General features: G+C 51.4%; 1 protein-coding gene across 2 annotated transcripts in view; it reads left to right on the top strand.

The window, feature by feature from the left end:
* DLGAP4 (DLG associated protein 4) overlaps positions 1–19,641 on the top strand; it is a 192,913-nt gene that overhangs the window by 90,321 nt on the left and 82,951 nt on the right. The window lies entirely within an intron of this gene.

Raw genomic sequence — 19,641 nt, forward strand, 5'->3', positions numbered from 1 at the left:
CGGTTCAAATCCCAGCCCTGCCATGGGGGCAATTTGCTTTTCGAGGGTGCCTTCGTCCCCTCATGGGTGAAATGGATAAGTCAGTGGTAGTTAAGTACGTCATGAGGCTGCCAGAGCCTGAAGTGAGTTCATGTTTGTGCTTCAAGTGCTTGGAACAGAGTCTGACACATAGTGAGGTTGCGCACGTGTTACTTATTGTAAGTATCGTATATACATGTGAGGGAGGCATGGGCCATTTCTGGAAGACCACACAAGAAATTCCCTGGGGGGGTCCAGGTGGGAGGGAGACTTGTTATTTTTTTTTAACACATCCTGGGCTTGTGCTATTTTAATAATGATGGTGGATGGTCCAGAGAGGCTGCAGAGTGCTGGGGACCCATTGGACCAGAGCTGATGGGGATCCAGTCATGCAGAGGACATGGGGTGGGAAGCAAGGGCTGGATTAGGGTGTTGAATGCTGCCCCCTAGGACCGCCTGGTGACTTGCTAAGTGTGGGAGAGAGGGAGAAGCAGAGTGAGGGTACCCCAAATTTAGCACACCTATATTGGGCCATCAAGACCCAAACAGGCCCCAGAAACTGTGCCAGGCTGGTCCCTGAGAGGGGTCCGAGGTAAGAACAGCTTGTTGGGCCCAGTGATGCTTCCTCGAAGGTGCTGAGGCAATGATCAAAGCAAATTATTGGTGTCCGTGAGGAAGCTGGGGCCACTGGCTCAGACCGCCAAGTTCCCGAAAGCTGCTGTTGGGAGCTGGGGCCACACAGTGGGGAGCTCTGCCCTTTGCCCCTTACTGTGGTGAGGGCTTAGGTGGAGGTGCAGTGTTCACCCTTGAAGTCATGTCAGATGAGTCACCTCTACTCTGCAAGGCACAGATGCCCTGCATGGTCTTGGTCTCGGGGCTGGGAAGGGGTGACAGGGCACTTGAGGGGGTGGCCTGGGGGATGGTCCCCAGTCATTGACTCCCTCTTTTTGTTAAAGATTTTATATATTTGAGAGAGAGAGAGAGTGAGCCTGCACAAGTGGGGAGAGGGCCAGAGGGAGAGGGAGAAGTAGACTCCCCATTGAGCAGGGAGCCCGACATGGGGCTCGATCCCAGGACCCTAGGATCATGACCTGAGCTGAAGGCAGACACTTAACCGACTGAGCCACCCAGGTGCCCCTGACTCCCTCTTTAAAGGGGGAACAGGGCTCATAGCAGGATGCTTAGATACCACAGATGGTTCTTTACCTTGAACACAGCTTTGAGATTGCCACGTACTGTGCCTGACCCCCCTTCTAATTCCCGAGAGAGACGGGAACAGGGCTGAGTCCTCTTCACCTAGGGCAGTCAGCTGACAGACTCTGGAATCCCAAACTGTGTGAGCTGTAAGAGACCTTGAAGACTTCCTATTCCAGCCAACCACACATGGTGCTGGTGGGGAAACTGAGGCTCAGAGGCCAGCAAGGGCCAGCCTGAACTCATATTGTAGGTTAGGGGCCCTAATCCAAGGCTCTGGGCTCCAGCTTGCAGGGTTGGGGGGAGGTGCGGGTGACAGTGGAAAGCCTGCAGGAATCCGATAGACCTGGGTTCGAACCCTAGTTCTGCTACTTACCAGGCAAGTCTCCTCACCTCTGAGCCTCAGTCTCCTCACCTGTCCTTCAGAATGAATGACACCTCAGTCTCAGAGTTGTGGGGAGTTCAAATGATACCAGATCTTAAAGGGGCTAGTGCAGTAGACCCTCAGTGAGTGGTATCCCCCTTTAAAATGTGGCCCTATATGGTCCTTCACGTCTTCCTGCATTGTTCCATTCATTCATTTGTTCCTTCATTCATTTGCTCACCAGCTTTTTATTAAGCACCTGCTGTATATCAGGCTCTGTGAGGTGTATCAGACTCAGGAGCATCTTTGCCCTCAAGGAGTTCACACAGTGTGGGAGAGAGGATTCCAGATTTGCTGGAGGGGTGACTAAAGCATCATGTGCCCCCCGAGGGTCAGAGACATACAGAGGAGTTGGTGTTCGGGGTGGGCTGCTAGCATGAGCAAAAGTTCCTGGGCAACCAAAGAGGGAGGCCATTTCGGGCAGAGGGAACGGCATGTGCAAAGGCATAGACATCCGAAACTGTCATGTTCGGGGAGCCAGGAAGGACCCTGTGTGTGTGGCTTCCAGGTGCGAGGCTGCTGGGGGTGAGGGTGGGGTGAGGCAGGGGTCTGGACACGGACAGCCTAGGGATCAGGCTGGGGGTTGGGGTTTTCCTGGAGACCCAGAGACAAAGATTACAGGGAGATACGTTGGGGGATGACCCCAGGAAAGCCTTGTTGGCGAGTGGGGAAGGGAAGGAAAGGAAACCAGTAAAGGATTATCTGGGCAGGCACCGCTGTGCACAGCTGGGGACCCTAGGAGACCAAGTAGAAGGCACCTCGGGGTTACCAGCCCCCAAGGGGGAAGGAGGCCAGGTGTTCATGTACCAGCTCCCCATCCGTCATGGGTTGAGGCTGCTTCTGGGGACGTGAGTTCCCCGATATTTCCTGTTCACCTTTTACATGGGCTGAGCTCTCCTTTGGACAGAGTGACATGCTTGTGGGAAGCAGCCTTGGTAGGCAGAGGTGAGTGCCCAGGGGATATGGATAGCACTCCCACAACCTCAGCTACAGCTTTCATCCTTCTGCTGTCTTTTGGGGAAAAGGGAGCAGCCAACACCAGGGAACACAGCCCCCGTGTGCTGCTTGCACCGCCCAGGCTCACCTCTCCGCAGGCATCCAGGCTCTGTCCATTGACCTTGGCCCAGGTCACGCCTGCTCAGAAGCCTTCGATGACTCCTGCCTGCAGTTGATTATTTTTTAATAAATTTGTAGAATAGATAATATATCCATGTGGATCAAAATTCTGAAGCCTAACTGCAATGTGGTTTCCTGGATTGGATCCTGAAAGAGAGAAAGGATGTTAATGGACTTGGTAAATTCCAAATAAAGTCTGGAGTTTAGTTCATAGTCATGTACCAACATTAATTTCTTAGTGTTAACACATGTACCATTGTTATATAAAATGTTAACATTAGGGGACACTGGGTGAAGTTTACATGGGAACTTTCTGTACTCTTTGCAACCTGGAATAATCTAAAATTGTTCAAAGATAAAAGGCTTATTTTTTAAATTCTAAAAAAACATAGTAAAAAGTCCCTCTCCTATCCTTTCTTCTATTTGCCCCATTTCTGCTTTTCTGGGTACCCTTCCACAGAGAAGCAGATTGGTACCAGACAGACAGTCAGTACCATCCTGTAGCAGACCTGGTCCAGCTGACAGCTCTCTTTCCGGCTGCACAGGGAGGGCGGAAGTGCCAGCGAGTTAGTGCCCCCAGGGCAGCCCTCAGCTGGTACAGCAAGAGGTGGGGAGTACATACCCAAACTCCCTCAGCTCACAGCAACAACACTGAGCTATGTGTTCTCCTGCCAAGTTCCCCAGTGGAGCTGCACTCGCGTGCCTGTAGTTCAGGAATGCAGCCTTTATTGCCTTGTCTTGCCTCCCGCTTCCTCCCTGTGCTTCCTAGAATCACCTCCCAACAAGACTCAAACACTTGGCTCTGGGTCTCCTTCCGAGAGAACCCAAACTAAGACAGATACCATAACCCCCATCCTGCCCCCTGTTGTTTTTACTCAGCAGTGTGTTTTGGAGAGCTTTTCATCAGTACTTAGAGCAACCTTATCCTTTTTTACAGCTGCATAGTATTCCATAGTGTCCTGGATCACAATTTGCTTATCTAATCTCCTTATGGGCACTTGGGTTGTTTTCAGGCTTTTTCGAGTACAAATTATTTTTCTTTCAAGGTTTCAAAAAAATCCTCTTTCAAGAAGAACCCTTTGCACCTGCATTTCCCACGTGCATAAGGCAAGGCTGCTGGATAATTCCTGGAAGTGGGATTGCTGGTGCCAGTGGCCCTGGGCCGGCCCCACTCTATTTTGATGACAGGTGGCCTATGGTTTAAATCTAGAGTCCCTGGGGTTCACTAAAGCCCTCTATGATCTGAACCCTGACATCTGCCTCCCCCTCCCCGTCAAAGCCCACCCTCGCCACACAGACAACTTACTGTTTCCAGCACTGCCTCCCTCTCTCACCTCTGACTATGATTTGCCTATACTTCTCCCTTTTATGAAATGCTCTTCCTTACACCTTTATCTGCTGGAATCTTACTTGTCCTCAGAGACCTGCCTGAAATGCCACCTCCTCTAGGGAGGCTTCCTGGTGCCCCAGCGAGTATTGATCCTTCCTTTCACTGAGCGGCTCACCCTGGCTTTGACGTTTCCTGGAATTTTATGTGTTGTCTAATTGCCATGTGTATTTCTGCCTCCTGCACTTGGCTGCATGATCTTTAAGGGCTGGAACCATCTGAATCACAAAGCAGGCCCCATAAATGTTGGAGAAATTGAATTAAATGTGCTGGCAATTGCAACATTCTGACCATTTTGTTCTGCTGTTTGCCAACACCACCTTCCAGGATGGTCCCTCAGTGAGGGCCAGAATGAAACAGGCCGAAGCAAGTCACCTCCAGAGCCCGCCTGCCCCACATTCAGAGTTCTGAGGCCAGAGAGTAGGGCAATGTGTCCCCTGGACAACCTTCCCCTAATAGTCCTCTCCTTGGAAGGTGGTGGTGAGCAGGCGATTAGAGGTCGTGTCCCCCGACCCAAGCCCAGGGCTCTGTGAACTGGTAGCAGATGGAATGTTGTTACTGAAAGCTGAGAGGTAGCTCAGGGAGGTGACTGGAAGCACAGGCTCTGGAGCCAGACTGCCTGGCTTCAAAGCCTACCTGTGTGACCTTGGGCAAGTCACTTCCTTCCGTGCCTCAACTCTCCCTCCGTAAAATGGGACCAATGGTGGGATGCACTTCACAGGGCTGATTTGAGGATTCAACGATTCCGGTATAAAGAGCTTATGTATACATAGGAAGCACTTGACAAATAGGCTTCAGAAAGGTCTTGGAAGGCTCGTGTAACAACCACAGCTCCTCTTTGTTGAGCACCTACCAGAAATTTTCCTGGGTGCTCCCCAGACAAGTTCTTCCTGAATCTCATAAATATCCTACAAGTGAAGTATCTTAATTTTTAAAATGATGGTAGGATACACACGTTTAACCAAATTTACCATTTTAACCATTTTAAAGTGTAGGATGCAGTGGCAAATTAAATACATCCCTCCGTTGTCAGCGGTCACCACTGTCTGTTTCCAGAACTTTCATCACTTCTCACAGTGATCTTGTACCCACTGAAGTCACTCCTCACTCCCCGCCCTCCCAGCTGAGGCTAAGAGAGGCCACTTGACCTGCATGAGGTCACACCTCTGGGAAGAGGTGGAGCTGGATTCAAACCCAAGTCAGATGAGGTCCAATACCTGCTCTCATCCTCCCTTAGCACCTCCTGCGGACAAACGCTCTCCCATTCAGCTAGTCCCATTTGGCCCCTCGCAAGGGCCCCACACCATTGAGATAGTCATCTCCATTTTCCAAATGAGGAATCTGACATAGGGAAGGTGACCTGCCTGGGGCCACACAGTGAGCCAGCCAGGGTCCCAGCCCCCACGAGCACAACAAATACTGCTTTCAAATGGCAGCTAAGGCGATTATTGAGGTCCTTCCAGAACTTGCTAGAATGGGAAGAGGAGACGATGAGCCCAGGCTCTGCCCCCTTCCCAGCCCTATAGTCATCCAGTGTGACCTGGGGAACCATCCATGGGGCTGATGGGCACCCCACTTGGAGGCTGTGGCCAGCTGTCCCCCGTCATCATCCCAGGGCAATATTTTTGCTTTTATTCACCAGCAAAAAGTCATTTCTGTTGACCAGCATCTCCGCCAAGCGTGGCCTGACTGCTGACCATCCAGCCTGAGCAGCGGGGTACTAGGGCATAGCGGGAACAGAGTCAGGACACCTGAGGCCCTCACAGCCTCCACCTGCCACATGACCCCGGGAGAGTCCCAGCCCCTGCTGGAGCCTAGTCAGCAAAGCACAGCTTGAGAAGCATGGATAAGATACTACAGGGTTGGTGCTGAACATTCCCCAATTCGTAGGCTTTTGAGAGGCTCTCTGGGGACTGCAGAATGTAAGACCCCATTGCTGTCCCCTCGGGTCCCATAAAAGCATCATAGGCAGCAGCCATATGCCGTGATCAAGTCGTGGCCCATAGTTACCGTCTGTGCTGATGAACATGGTCTATATTGCACTCTGTATGTGGTAGCCACTCGCCAGATGTGGCCATTGAGCAATGGAAATGTGGCTAGTGGCACTGAGAAGTTAATTTTAATTTTCATTTAATTGTATATAAGTTTAATTAAATATCTAGAGCAGGTCTAGACGGTTAGGCTCTGGGGATGTGAGGAGGAGTGAGGGCCACTTAGAAAGTGCCCACAGCCCAGAACACTCCCACCCCTTGTTGGTTTGAGACCTCCAGAGAATGCTGACCTAGGAGTCCAGAGGCCTGGGTTCAAATCCCAGTTGCTGCCAATGTGCTGTGTGATCCAGGCCAAGCTCCATCCCCTCTCTGAACTTCCAAGTGGCTGAACAAGGATGGTGCCCAGCCCTGTTGCCTGTGGTGGGTCCTGTTGAGAAGGACAGCAACAGAGAATACTTGCAGAACCCTCACTGTGTGCCAGGTCCTGTGCCAAGCCATCTGTCTGTATTAACTCGTTTATCTCTGCCAACAGCCCGCAGAGGACACTGGACTCAGGGAGGTTCAGTAACTGGCTCAAGATCACACAGCTTCAGGATTCACACTTGAGGAGGCTGGTTCCATAGCCTCCATACTACATGGCCTGCAGGGGCAGGTCTATCCCCACCCCTCCCTGGGGCTTCTGCAGGGAGTGGCTGGAGCAGGGCAGCGAGGCCTGGAGTGTCTGGTGGTCACCCCAGGTGAGGTCTGGAGGTAGAGGGGTGGTAGTTGTGATCGTCACCCTCTCATCCCCCCCAGTCAGGTTTTTCCTAGGTGTCAGGTAGGGTGACCCTGATTCCCATGGATTGAGGGAGTCTTGGCTTAGAAATCCAGAGAAGAATCTCAGACCAGACTTCATTTACTCCATCTCAGCCACAGACCCATGTTCCTTCTTGCATGGCTAAGCTTATAATTCATCATCTAAATCGTGACACTTTGAGAATGAGACAGGGCACTAGCCATCAGGGACTCAGGGCAACAGGCAGAACGTGGGCAAACCAGAATGAATGTCCTCTTCATGCATGAACATTTATGAGAGTCAGCTCTGTGCAGGGTCCTGCTTCCAGTACAGAGGGACCCCTGTGACTGTCTGTGATTCCTTAGGGTGTTAGCTCCCATCAGAGGGAAACTCATAGGAGCCCTGACCGCCACCCCCCATCTGCATGGTCAGAGAAGACTTCTTGGAGGAAAGGATGTCTCTTCTGAGCTTCAAGGGTATTAAGCAGGGGAAGAGGCTAGGGACAGAGCCTTTTCAGGGAGGTTCTGGGGAACAGAAACACCAGCGCAGACCGTTTGGGACCCAGACATGAGGAAGAAGCAAGTAAGGGGTATGGGGCAGCCCAGCAATCAACAACCTTCTCTTCCCCTGGGCAGCTCCAGTTCTCTCCAGCTCCTCTGCCTCTGAGGCTTTGACTACTTTATTTAGCAACTGCTGTTGTGCACAGGACTCCTGGGTGCTGACTCTATCCTGAGTCCTGGCCATACCGTGGAAAATGAAACAGGCATGGTGCCCCCCCCCCAATCTCAGAGCCCACAGAGCATGAAGGGGTAGATATTAATCAAGTGCACAAGGAACCAAGCAGAATAACTAGAGATCTTGAGAAGTCCTTTGAAGGAAACCAAGAAGGGGGTGAAGAGAGAAAGTAGGGTGGGATGGAGGAACCGTCTTAGATACAGGGTCGGGGAAGGCCCCCTTGGAGGTAATGTTTGAGCAGAAACTCGAATCAACAGAAGCAGCCGGATTATGTGAAGAGTCAAAAGGAGAACAGCATGTGTAAAGACCCTGTGGCAGGAAATACAGATGAGGCCAGCTTGGCTGAGTCAGGATGAGGAGGCTGGAGTTTTGCCTGAGGGCACAGGAGACCTTGAAGGAATTTAAGGGAACTGGGTGAAGTGATTCTATTTGGGTTTTTAAAAGGATGACTCTGTGGTTCTGCCTCTGTGGTCCCTTTGTTCTGAGGGTCTGGGCCTATTTCCTTCTGTCTTTTCCATACCTAGCACACAAAGATGCGTGCTGGGGGCAGGGCTCAGGGGCTTGGTCTGTGACCCCTGGAGCCTCAGCTGAGCCTAGGCAGGTTTCAATGGGGCATGGGCTCAGTGAGGCCTGGTAAGCAGCCCTGTCCCCAGAGAACCCCTCATGCCAGAGGAACTGCAGCACCCCCATGCAGGGCCCTGGATCCAGAGTTCCCTGTCAGGATGGGCAGCAGAGGAATTCAGCTTCGAGCAGAGGAGGAGGCCCTGCTCTGGGGACAGTGGGGACAGTGTTGGCCACATGACCCGAGCAGCCCAATCCAGGGTATTTGCTGGAGCCATTGCCTGCTATCTTGTTGACCAAACAACCAGTTGATTGAATGTTAGGCTTTTCAAACAGTTGCTATGGACACAGACATAGGCTGGAACCAATTCGGACCTTGAATTCAACAGGGTAACGGAGCTGTCATAGATGGAAAGGATCCTGGAACCTCAGCCTTGTGGGCAAAGCCACAGAATGTGGCCTCAGGAGTCAGATTGATTCACACCAACACCCCCTCCCTCACCACCTGAGGGGCCTAGAGCAGTTGCCTTTTGCCATTTGAGGTACTTTTTCTCATGGGTGTATTGCCTATTTCTGCATAAAAAATTATGCCAAAACTTGGCAGTGGCTTAAAACAATAAACATGTATTATCTCACACAGTTTCTGAGAGTCAGGAAGCCAGGAGCAGCTTAGTCGGTGGTTCTGGCCCAGGGTCGCCCTGAGGTTCCAGTCAAGTTGCCAGCAGGGGCTGCTGCCATCCAGAGTCCTAACTGGGGCTTAGGATCCCTTTGCAAGGTGGCTCATCACATGGCTCTCAAGTTAGTGCTGGCTCTGAGCAGACCTCATTCCTCCCCATGTGGATCTCTCCTGAGGGCTGCTTGGTTGTCTCACAACATGGCAGCTGACTTGCCTCAGGGATTGAGATCCAAGAGAGCAAGGCGGAAGCCACAATGTCTGCTCTGACCTGCCTCAGAAGTCATACTTGGTCATTTCCACAATATCCTGCGGGTTACATGGTCAACCCCACCTCATGTTGCGGCAGGGGAGCGTCAGGGTGCATACACAGGAACGTGCATACCAGGAGATGGGGACCACTGGGGTGCATCTGGAGCCTGACTGCCACAGGGGACTCCTCATCCCCACCAGGAAGAGCTGCAGTGAGGATGAAATGAGTTCACATTTGGGAAGCCTAGTATACAGTAAGCACTCAATAAATGATCACTGTGACTAAGTGGAGCGGAAAACGCACCATCCTGTAGTTGCCCCACTGTCTTCATCATTTCTAGGCATCCCCCAAGACCTTCTGCAGGTCTTTGATTTAGCAAAAGCTGCATGAGCCTCTCCTGTGTCCCGCCCGCATGCTGGGTGCTGGGGACACTGACGGAGACAGACCCTGTCGCTGCAGTTCCTAGCTCTGTCAGACCTAAATCTGGGCAGTGCAGCAGAGGGCTGGCAGGTGAGGTACTGCTGCTGATGGGGGGCAAGGCCAGCCTCTCTGCAGAGGTAGCCTGTGCACTGAGACTGGATGACGTGAAGGAGCAGTCTTGTGTCCAGAGGGGGATGCAGCATTTCAGTCAGGCCCATGGGAAGGGCGAGAGCCCCAAGATGGGAGTTAATGACCCGTGTTCAAGGAACAGAATGGAGGTCCAAGGGGTAAGGGCAAGAAATGAAGTCGGAAAAGCAAGAAGAAACAAGATGAGTAAGCAGATTGGCTTTGAGTCTAAGGGCCATGGGAGTCTTGTCGTCTGGGGGAGAAACGAGGGGGCCCTGGCCCCGGGCAGGGCTGTGGGGTGGTAAGTGGTGGGATTCTGGGATATCTTGAAGACGGAGTCGTTTTGAAGGCTTTGCTGTGTGATGGGATATGGGGCGGAAAGAGGAGTCCAGGATGATCCTGAGCTTTCTGACCTGAGCGAGCAGGAGTGTGGTGTTGTCATGAGCGGAATTGGGGTAGACGGTGGGAGGAACAGGTTGGGGTGGGTGGGAGATCAGGCATTCGATTTTGGACCTGTCAGACATCCAGGGCGAGATGTCAGGGAGGCAGAGATAGGCATCTGGCGTTTGAGAGCGATTGGGCGGAAGATGTAAATTTAGGATTGTCAGATATAGGTGGTGTTTAAAGCCACGAGTCTGGATGAGATCAGCAGGAGAGAGAGGGTAAAGAGAAGCAAAGAGCACCCCGTTCCTCTAGAACTTAGAGGTCAGAGGAGGAGAAGCCAGCAAGAGAGAGCGCAGGTGTGGCAAGGAGTGTAGGAGGAAAATGGGAGGGGTACCCAGAGTAACGCAGCCTGCCTCCCCGACCCCACCGCCCCGCCCCAGGCAGCGCCAAGACCCCTGGAGGCTCCGTAGAGCCCATTCTTCCCCTTCCGCACTTCTGCCCTGCAGAGGCCTACGGCAGTGGCTGTGTCGGCCGTGGACTGCCGTGAACATCCCCAGAATGTTCTGCCATTCCACCCTCATCATTCCCAGCCCTTCATCACTTGGCTCACCCTCCCATGCCCTGCTCTAGTTCTCTGTCTCTCTCTTAACACGGTTCAGCGCTGAAGAGGACTATCCCCTCCCTTCATTTAGACTCTCTCTCTCTGTTAACATAATCTTAGACAAAACCAGCCTTTCTGGTACCACCAGATACAGAAGATAGAGGCAAGAAATACTAAGGGATCTGGACTGGGTAAAGGGAGCGGCTGTCAAGAGGGGAAGTGGGTTTGTAAATGTCGGGAAAGGGGTTTGGGGTTTACATCAGCAAGGGTCTTGACTGCCTCACAAGGAGTTTGAACTGAGGAGGGAAGAGGATCCACAGAAGGTTCTAGATTAGGGGAATGAGGCAATCAGGTGAGTTTTGCATCAGGAAGAGCCATGCTGGACTCCGTTCCTGGCCTTGTCCCTAATTAGCTCACAGGCCACTCTGGCTCCAGAATGAGTTGCAAGGGCAGGGAGGCCCCACTCTGTGTCTGCAGATGAGAGTAGTGACAGCAACCATAGTTGCACCACCGAGCAGGGAGGGTTCCGGGGCGGCAGCAGCTCCGCTACTTCCTCCATGTTTCCGTGAGGGCAATGAGGCTTATATTAATGAGAGATAATTATGGGCACCTGGAGGGGCCTAAGTATAGCTCAGAGACAAAAGCAGTGCGAGGCAGCCACCTGCTTCCCCTGCAAGGCCCAGGCCTGCCTATTTTAAGACCTTCCCAAGGTGAGGCTCCTGCCCCTGCTAGGGGTTGGGTGGCTGAGGGGCTAGCACCCAGTGTCCCAGGTACTCTGACCAACAGTGTTCAGAGGGAATCAGTGTGACCAGATGCCCACATAACCCTCACTCAAACCCCCGCTGCCTAGAGGTGGAAATGGAGGCCCAGGGTGACCAGTCCGAGGCTGCAGCAAGGGCAGAGCCAGGACTTGAATCCAGGTGCAGCTGCATGCACTTTGCACGATGCTCTGCAGCATCCCTACCTCAGAAGCATCGGCCTGTCCCCAGGAAAGCACAGTGAGGTGGCGGGGGGAACATGACTGATGTTTATTGAGCCCTAAGTGCCAGATGTCCATATGATATCACAATTAATCCTCATCATAATCTTGAAAAGTAAGGATCCTTATCCCCATGCTATAGAAGAGGAAACTGAGGCCTAAGAGGAGTGATTAAATTGCTGAATGTCCTTTGGTAAGGAGGGAAAGAAGTCGAATCCAGTTATGTCCTGTCTTAGGGTCAGGTTCCCCAGGAGACAGACGCTGAGGTTTGCATGGGAAGTCTGGGAATACCTGTGACAGGTGAGGGGCAGGAACTGAAAGGAGATGCAGTTGCAACAAAGGCTCTGCTGATCCCATGGGCCGATCTGGGGCTGGGCTGGCCCGTTAAGGTTGTTCTGAATTGGGCAAGGGGGCCAAGCTTTGGTGCCCACACATCAACCGGTTACTGGCTGCTGGCTGCCCAGAGAAGGAGTGTAACTGTGGGTGAGGCATCTCCCTTTGGCTGAAACCAAGTGCTAGCAGTTGCCCAGCGTGAACTGTAAGCAGCCCGTGCTTGGCCGCTGGAGACATTATGAGTACCTCAATCCTATGAGGGACCTGAACGGCCATCACAGCGTCCACTACATGGCCATCCATCTCCAGATCCTTTCTCATTCCTCTGGCCCCCAGATGAGAAGAACCAGCCCTTGCCCACAAGGAGGTTATGGGAACATAGACTCATGTTCTTTGTGGGGCCCTCAGGCCAGGGGATGCTGCGAGCAGGGAGGCCATCAGTGCTAATGAGGAAGGAAAGAGTAAGTGGCCAGTCCAGGCAAAGTGTAAAAACACTACCTATTTAAAACCTGTAGGGACAGAATGGGAGGAAACTATTGAAAATCATATTATAGGGGCGCGTGGGTGGCTCAGTCGTTAAGCGTCTGCCTTCGGCTAACGTCATGGTCCCAGGGTCCTGGGATGGAGCCCCACATCGGGCTCCCTGCTCTGCGGGAAGCCTGCTTCTCCCTCTCCCCCTCCCCCTGCTTGTGTTCCCTCTCTTGCTGTGTCTCTCTCTGTCAAATAAATAAATAAAATCTTAAAAAAAAAAAGAAAGAAAATCCTATTATAAGGACAAGAATATGTAAAAAAGTCCTGGGGCGCCTGGGTGGCTCAGTCGGTTGTGTCTGCCCTCGGCTCAGGTCTCCCTCTCCTTTTGCCACTCCCCCTGCTTGTGCTCTCTCGCTCACTCTCTCAAATAAATAAAATCTTAAAAAAAAAAAGAACTCCTACAACTCAACCACAAGAAATGACAAATCACCCAATTTTAAAATGAGCAAAAGTCTTAAATAGACATTTCTCCAAAGAAGATATGCAAATCGCCAATAAGCACATGAAAAAATGCTCAACATCATTAGTCATCGGGGAAATGCAAATCAAGATCACAATGAGATACCAGTTCATACCTATTAACATGGGTATAATTTTTAAAAAACCCAAAAGCAAACAATAACTGTTGGTGAAGAGGTAGAGAAATTGGACCCCATACCTTGCAGGTGGGAATGTAAGATGGTAGGAAACAATTTGGTGGTTCCTCAAAAAGTTAAACAGAATTACCGTATGACCCAACAATTACGTTCTTAGGTATATACCCAAGAGAATTGAAAGCAGGGTCTCAAACAGATACTTGTGTGCCAATGTTTCTTGATTGCAGCGTTATTCATAATAGCCGAAAGGTGGCAGCAACCCAAATGCCCATTCAACAAATGAATGGACAAACTGTGGTCTCTACATACAGTGGAATATGATCCAGCCATAAAAAGGAATGAACTTCTGGTACATGGCACAATCTGGATGAACCTTGAAAACATTGTGCTAAATGAAATAAGCCAGATACAGAAGGACAAATGTTGTATGATTCCATTTATATGAAATATCTAGAATAGGTGAATTCATAGAGACAGAAAGTGGATCAGAAATTACCAGGGGCTGGAGGAGAGGAGAGAATAAGGAGTAATTGGTTATAGGGGCACCTGGATGGCTCAGGCAGTTAAGCGCCTGCCTTCGGCTCAGGTCATGATCCCAGGGTCCTGGGATCGAGCCCCACGTCAGGCTCCCTGCTCAGCGGAGAGCATGCTTCTTCCTCTCCCTCTCCCTGCTGTTCTGCCTACTTGTGCGCTCTCTCTCTCTCTCTGTCAAATAAATAAATAAAATCTTTAAAAAAAAAAAGGAGTAATTGGTTATAGAGTTTCTGTTTGGGGTGATGATGAAGAGTTTGGGATGTAGATAATGGTGGTAGTTGCACAACATTGTGAATGTAATTAATGTCAATGAACTGTACCCTCAAAAATGGCTAAAGTGGCAAATTCTTATGTACATTTTACCACAATTAAAACACATGGGAAATAGGTAAATCCATAGAGACAGAAAGCAGATTGGTGTTTGCCAGGGGCCAGGAGGTGGAGGGAACAGGGAGTGATTGTTCATTGGGTACTGGGTTTCCTCTGGGGTTAAGAAAATATTTTGGAACTAGATGGAGGTAGTGGTTACACAGCATTGTGAATGTACTGAATGGCACTGAATCATACGCTTTAAAATGGCTACTGCTGTGTTACGTGCTTTTCACCTCAATTTTTTTAAAAAGAGGAGGAAAAACCTGTGGGGAAATAAAATCTATGAGATGTAGCCAAATAGGTACTCAGGGAGAAATGTATAGCCTTTCCAATGACACATTTATAGAATATAAAAAATCAGAAAATGAGTGAATTAAGTTTCCAACTAAAAAAATGTGGACCAGGTGTTAGAGGAGAGTATCTTTGACCCCAGCTTTAGGAGGGGGAGCTGGAGTAGGTTTCTTCCTGGAGTTGCATTTGAAGTTCTAGAACTGTACTATCCAATATGGTAGCCACTTGCCATATGTGATGTTTAAATTTAAGTTAATTAAAATTAAAAAGGCAGCTCCTCAATGTGCCCTAGCTGCACTTCAAGGGCTCTGTAGCCCATGTGTGGCTGGCTAGTGGTTAACCATATTGGACAGGACAGACCCAGGGAACAATGAACAGTAAACTAGCAAGCAAGGAATATGTGAGAGTTTCCAAGAGTGATGAGAGCTATGAAGAAAATCCAGCAAGGTAATGAGTTTGGTTGGCAAGGGGAGCAGGGGATGGGGATGAGGCTGGAGACACTAGACCATGTCTAGTGTCTAGTGGCGAAAACTAGACCATGCTGGGCCTTCCAGACTTCCCCTCTGCCAAGGCACCTCCTCATGTTGTCCTACCCTCCTCACCCTCTGCTCCTCAGCTGGCAATCCTGGCCCCTTCTTTGCAGATCTTCAGTTTCAGGTGAGCCAGTGGGCTGGGGCCTGGGTTGAGTCAAGAGACCCAGGTAACGGGGAGTGGCCTTGCTGTGAGGCCTTATGCTGTCCCTTCCTCAGGCTGACACTCTTTAGCTCCAGAAAGCCATGTGCCTGAGACTGACAGAGGTCTACAGAGAATAGCTCTCCAATGGCCTTGAATGCCAGTCCCAGGAGTCAAGCATTCATCCCAAGAGCCAAGGGGAGCCACTGAAGAGGAAGAACACTAGTGCTTTGGCATTTCAGCAGTATCACTCTAGCTGCAGCTTAGAACCTGCAGGGCTCTTAGAGTGGACACAGAAACACCAGGAAGAAGGCTGTCCAGCTGTCCGGGTGAGTGGTGGGAGCGACAGAGGCAGAGGATGCAGAGGAAATGGCATCAGGAGACACAACCGAGGCAGAATCACTGGGACTCAGTGACTGTCATACCTAAGGTTTCCCAGAAACATGCCCAAGACAAAGATTCAAGTGCAAGTACCTCATTTGGGAACAGGCAGCACAGTGTGGGAGGGGAGAGGTAAGTCAGGGAAGGGGAGGTACCCAACTAAGGGAATGTTATCAAGCAAGTGACCACTGCAGATAACTAGAACTCATTCCCACTGGGCAGCTCCAGGAGTCAGTGTAGAGCCCATTCCTCAGCTGTCCCACCTGAAGCATGAAGGAGCTGGGGTATTTATACACCAACTTCCCAACGGTCACTGGTTGAGAGCTGTAGCTGGTTTGGGAGTGGGGATGGGGGTGGGGTTGTTAAGGCTCTGGCAATTTCTGCCAGCCACATGTGAGCAGAGCAGGCTCCAGCTGCTAGAGAAAGCTTCCCCGCCTCCCACAGGGATGCAGATGCTAAGAGTGTGAAGTCAGTCTGTTGGGCAGCGCAGTGATGAGGCCACAGGAGATAAGAGCGGGCACCCACAGCCACCGCTGTAGTGACCAACTGTTCATGAGGCCAATATTGGTCAGGCTCTTGTTGAAAGACACAGAAAACCAACTCAAACTTAAGCGAAAAGTCTCGACTCTCATTTCTGAGACCTTAGGCAAGATCTCAACGAAGGACTCGAGGCTGACGCTCTGCCAAGCACAGCAGCCCTAACAGAGAAAGGCACCTCTTTCCGAAGAGTCCAGCCATAATCCCAGGGCCAGCTCTCATTAGCTAGGAAGGATCCTGTTTCCATCTCTGAGCCAGTCAGTACTCAGGGATGCAGGGCTCTGATTAGCCAGACCTGGGTCATGTGTCCACTCCTGGGGTTCTGGGATAGAGCTGGCTCCACCTAGACTATAGGATGTAAGACTGGGGTGGAATCATTTTCCAGGCACGGTGGGTATTGTTACAAGGGGAAGGACATAGAAAGTCAGAAGAGGGAAGAATTCCAGGAGATGCCCAGAGGTGTCTCTGAGCCCCACTGGGTGACACTGAAGAATTTTACTGATATGGGGACACCATGTGCCCACTCAGAGCCCTGGAAGGACAGACACGTGGGCCCCAGAAGTCAGAGAAAGGGACTCTTTTAACGATGAGGGCTCAGTCACAGGAAGGAAAGAAGATGAGAGGTTACTTGTGGTCATTAAGGTGTCTAGGTCTCTAGAGGACTCCCTGATGGTGGCAGCCCCATTCTCCCTCCTGTAATTCCAGTGGCACCTCCAAGGCAGGGACCCAACTCCCCCCACCAGCCAGATGAGGGGCCTCATCAGTCAAGACCACCACCAGGTCTTGGGCCAGGGTTTATCTCCTAGGGAACGAGCGCGTGCCAGCATTTCACAATTCACCAAGCGCTTGCCCACACTTTCCTTCACTTCCTCTTGGCCCCATTTAACACAGTCTGAGGCTTAGGGAGGCAGCCATGGTCCCAGGCTCACATGGTCCTGTTGGGGCAACCCTGGATTCCTGGGGATCAGGAGTGCCTGTGATGTGAAATTGAAGCCAGCTTCTCCCTGGGAAGGATGGAGAAGGTGCCCTGGGCCCTGGGCTGAGAGAACTGAGTGTGGTGTGCACTTCTGGGGCAGCGCCCCGCCACTGCCTTCTGCTCCTGGTGACCAGCCCTCTCCACCTCCAGCATTTCTGGGGCGTCAGGCCCCTGCCAAGCCAGCGAGCCAGCAGGGCTGTGTTTGCAAATAGTGTCCTCCGTTTTCAGGATCTGGCCTTACTTGAGTGGGCATCAAGGACGTATTGCTGCACACACAGTTCTCCAGCTAGAGAACCAAGGAGGCTGGCCCTTGAGCCCAGGGATCACTGCAGCCCCGAGGGGATGCAAGGAAGCCCAGAAGGGATATGGGGGTGGTTTTGCCTGAAATTGTCTTCAAGAAGAGGTTTGCCCAGAGGGAGCCGCTGCTGGCTGGAGTGAGGAGGATCCTTGACTTTCTGGAATACTGATGGGGCAGCTGGTGTCGAAGTTACCCGTTGCGCCTTGGCTAGAATGACCCCTCCCAGCCTTGGTTTCCCCATCTGTAAAATGGAGGTTTCCCATTTCATGTGGCTGTTGTGAGGATATGATGTAATAAAGATGTCAGTCAGTGGACTTCCTCTCCAGCCTGGGGATAAGTGCTCTCACAAGTCAGCTGGTGGGAGCAGAGATGCTTCCCAGGAGCTACTCAGCCACAAGGGCTGTCATGATGGTGCTCTGGCCTCCAGGGTGGGGTCCATCAGACTCCTAGAGGCAAGGAGGGTGTCTGGCAGGGAGGAAGAGAATTCAAGCCAGGTGGACCCTGCAGAAGTCTCAGGGCTTAGGAAGGCTTAGGGCACAGTTGGTCATGAAACGTCTAGGTCCAAGGAAACAATCCTCAGATCCTTGAGGGCTGTGGGGCTGGCCAGCTCCTGGTGACAGTTGCAAGGCAGCTATGCAGAGGAGTAGGAAGAGCTGTGGGTCCCCCACTGGCCCTGCCACTGGGCCCATTGTGTGACCTTGGGGAAGTTGTTGCCCTCTAAGGGCCTCGGTTTCCCCACCTCTATGATGGGGGTTTCACCTAGGCCAGTGTTTTTCATGCAGTGTTTGGTGGGATCTGGAATTTGCCTTAAGAGCTACTCTTAAGGGGTGAGAGGGAGTCTCAGACACCAGAACCCATTTAGTATAATTGTTTCCTATCGCTGCTGTAACAATTTTCCAAAAACTTATTGGCTTTAAACAACACAGATTTATTATTTTACAGTTCTAGAGGTCATAAGTCTAAAATGGGTCTCAGGACGGCACTCCTTCTGGAAGCTCTGGAGGAGAATCTGACTCCTTGCCTCTTCTGGCTTCTAACAGCTGCCCACATTCCCTGGCTGGTGACCCCCACACCCCTCTGACCTCTGCTTCTATCATCATATCTTCATGCCTCCCTCTTAAAAAGACCCCTGTGATTAGGTTTGTACCCTTCCAGATAATCCAGGATAATCTCCCCATCTCAAGATCCTTAATCATATCTGCAAAGACCCTTTTAACATGTCAAGTAACATAATCAGAGATTTGGGGGATTAAGACATGGGCAACTTTGGGAGCCATCATTCTGCCTACCACCCTTGGCTTCAGCCAGAGCCTGTCTACTCTGGCCTGGCCCAGCCCTTCAAGATCTCTACCCCCACTGCCCTTGTCCTCACTTGCTCTGTTCCAGCCACACTGGTTGCTTTCAGATCCTCAGCACACCGGGCACACAGTCCATAGTAAGCTGTGGCACTCCTCTGAGTCGAGCTGGGGGTGGGGATAGGGCTTAGAAAGCTCGCTAACCTCCCCTCTGCTTCATGGTACAGATGGGAAGACCGAAGCACAGAAAGGAAAGGTACTTGCCAAAGTACTGAGACTGGTATTTCCAGCATGATCCTGGATGGAAGATCGAAACAGTCCAACTGCCCGATTTTACAGATGGGGAAACTGAGTCACAGTGGTTCCACCTAAATGCCACCCCCATCCAAGGCCTTGTCCTTCCACCCAGTCCTGAGGATGTGCTCCGGTTATTGACTCACTCAGAACTCTGTTCAGGCTGACCATCGTTGATTTGTCCCAGTCGGAAATGATGTGCTAATGGGCTTGTCTTCTCTGATGTTTGCAGCCCCCAGCGCCTAGCCCAGAAGTCACACTCGGTAGACATCTGTTGAGGGGCAGAGTGGGTTTTTATAGAGGGTCTACATGTGTCATAGGATTCCTCTGCTAAAGTGAGAGTTGGACAGTACTGCCCTCAGACTCAGGTGAGACGGGTCCTACTCTTTAGAAGGCTTCTCTGGCCCTCTTTCAGCCATGTTGAACTACTCATAGGCAAGAATGTTCAGGGGCCAAGAGGACATGTTTACCCAGAGCCACACTCTGGATACTGGGGACCCTGGAATTCCCTAACCAAATGGCCCCAGGCCTGTTTCCACAGCCAGCACAGGATCTTCCCATGGGTGGCCTGCACTGCCCATGCGGCCATCCCTAGGCCTGAGGGCATGTGGAGCAAGCTTGGGGTGCATGGGGGCGTGTGGCTCCTTGTAGCAAGGGATAGAGTCAGAGATGGGAGGAAAACAGAGGGTGAGCCACTCCCCCCACCCACTACATTCGATCATGGAATTTGGAGGAGACCAGGAAGTCTGAGTTCGAACTTGGCTTTCCAGGTGATTATGAAGATATGTTCATCAAGGTAGGATCTGTTTAACAGTTTGCCAGCCTGAACTACGACTTTGAATTACACATACAGCACGTGGGCCTCCGTTTGTCTTCTTGTCCTCCACCTTACAG

Source organism: Zalophus californianus, chromosome 8 (assembly GCF_009762305.2).
Source record: "Zalophus californianus isolate mZalCal1 chromosome 8, mZalCal1.pri.v2, whole genome shotgun sequence".
NCBI lineage: Eukaryota > Metazoa > Chordata > Mammalia > Carnivora > Otariidae > Zalophus > Zalophus californianus.